This window comes from Macaca fascicularis, chromosome 3 (assembly GCF_037993035.2).
Source record: "Macaca fascicularis isolate 582-1 chromosome 3, T2T-MFA8v1.1".
Taxonomy (NCBI): Eukaryota; Metazoa; Chordata; class Mammalia; order Primates; family Cercopithecidae; genus Macaca; species Macaca fascicularis.
Genome location: NC_088377.1, coordinates 74762580 through 74764746, shown reverse-complemented (window position 1 = coordinate 74764746; position 2167 = coordinate 74762580). Strand labels below are relative to the sequence as shown.

At 36.2% G+C, this 2167-nt stretch overlaps 1 pseudogene; it reads right to left on the bottom strand.

Annotated features, from left to right (window-relative positions):
- Nucleotides 1-227: 227 nt before the first annotated feature.
- LOC102142837 (cell division control protein 42 homolog pseudogene) lies at nucleotides 228-1723 on the bottom strand (annotated as a pseudogene).
- Between the last annotated feature and the right edge of the window lie 444 nt (nucleotides 1724-2167).

Genomic DNA, 2167 nt, shown 5'->3' with positions numbered 1-2167 from the left:
GCTTTTAAACAAACAAAAAATTATTTTTTCAAGCTACAAAACAAAAACTAGTACTAATCACTTTTCTGACAATACACAATTACTCAAAGTCACCTAGTCCTGGGAGGGGGAAGGGGCCATACCTATGGCCTTATCTCACGTGAGTGTATGTGGGTAGGTGCAGGGCATTTGCCATTATTGCAAAAATGAACTTTAATTTTTAATCTTTAGTTTGATTTAAACACTGCTTTTAGTATGATGCCAGCACCAGCTGGGCAGAAAGGGCTCTGGAGAGATGTTCATAGCAGCACACACCTGCGGCTCTTCTTTGGTTCTGGAGGCTCCAGGGCAGCCAATATTGCTTCGTCAAACACATTCTTTAGGCCTTTCTGTGTGAGTGCGGAACACTCCACATACCTTACAGCCTTCAGGTCACGGACCAACTTTTCAGCAGTCTCTGGAGTGATAGGCTTCTGTTTGTTCTTGGAAAGTTTCTCAATAGTAGGGGGGTCATCTCTGAGGCCAATTTGGATCCCAACAAGCAAAAAAGGAGTCTTTGGACAGTGGCGAGTTATCTCAGGCACCCACTTTTCTTTCGCATTTTCAAATGAAGGTGGAGAGACCACTGAAAAACAGACTAGATATACATCTGTCTGTGGATAACTCAGTAGTAGTAATCTGTCATAATGCTCTTGCTCTGCAGTATCAAAAAGCCCAAGAGTATATGGGTCTCCACCAATCATAACTGACTGCATAATTGTCAAAAACAGTCAGCACATGTTCCGATGGAAATTTGTTTGTTGTGTAGGATATCAGGAGACTTGTTTTACCAACAGCATCATCGTCCACAACAACACACTTAATTGTCTGTATTGCTGAAATAGTTTTGTATCCACCTTAAATACTTAAAATATGATGTTGACCTCAGCTTCTCCACTGGGGTGTTCGAAATTGACCCCTTTATCATTACATAGTGACCTTCTTTATCTTTTTACATTTTACTTGTGGTCTATTTTATATGATATAAGTATTGCCACTCCTGCTCTTTTTTGGTTTCCATTCGCATGGAATTTTTTCTCATCCTGTCATTTTCAGTTTCTACGTGTCTTTACTGATGAAATGGGTTCATTGTAGGCAGTGTGTATATGAATCTTGTTTCTTTATTCATTCATCCACTCAGTGTCTCTCAATTGAAGAAATGAGTTCATTCTTTTGATAAATAAGTACTGATAAATAAGTACTATTGTCATTTTGTGACTTGTATCTTTGTTGTTTTGTAACTCCTCTCTTTCTCACTGTCTCTTCTTTGTGGTTAACTTTCTATGGTACTGTGTTTTAATTTGTTGCTTTTTATTTTCAGTGTATTTATTAGAACATTTTGTTTTGTGATTATGAAGATTACAAAAATATCTTAAAGTGATGACTTTAATCACAAAATAATATAAACAAAGAAAAAAACTAAGAAAGCTCTACACTTCCCCACATTTTGAATTTTATTATGTCACTTTACGTATCTTTGTATTTCTTCTCTCTTAACAGGTTCTGTAGATACTTTTGTTTTTGATAGATTTGTCTTTTAGTCATCATACTAAAATGATAAGTGGACTGCATACTACAGTTACAATTACAAAATGTTGAGTTTGTCTGTGGGCTTATTATTACCACTGGTTTTTATAACTTTAGATGTTTTCTTTTTTGCACATTTGTGTTTTTCTCTTTCAGACTGAAGAAGTTTCTTTGGCATTTCTTGTCAGAGGGGTCTGATGGGATGCATTCTCTTAACTTTTGTTTGTCTGAGAAAGACTATCTCCCCTTCGTGTTTGAAGGATAGCTTTGCTGGGTACAGTATTCGCAGTTGACAATTTTAGTCTTTCAGTACTTTACATATACTCCCACTCTCTCCTGGGTTGGACAGTTGCCATTTAGAAGTCTGTTGCCAGTCATTTGGAGCTCTTTTATATTATTCACTTATTTTCCCTTGCTGCTTTTAGTATTTTATTTGTCTTAGGCCTTTGAGGGTTTTATTATCCTATGTCCTAGGGTAATCTTATTTGGCTTTACTCTGTCTGGTGATCTCTGACCTTCTTATACTTGGAGATTTATATCTTTCCCAAATTTTGGAAAGTTTTCTGTTATTATTTCTTTGAACAGACTTTCATTTTTTTCCTCTTTTTCTTTTTTGAGAAGG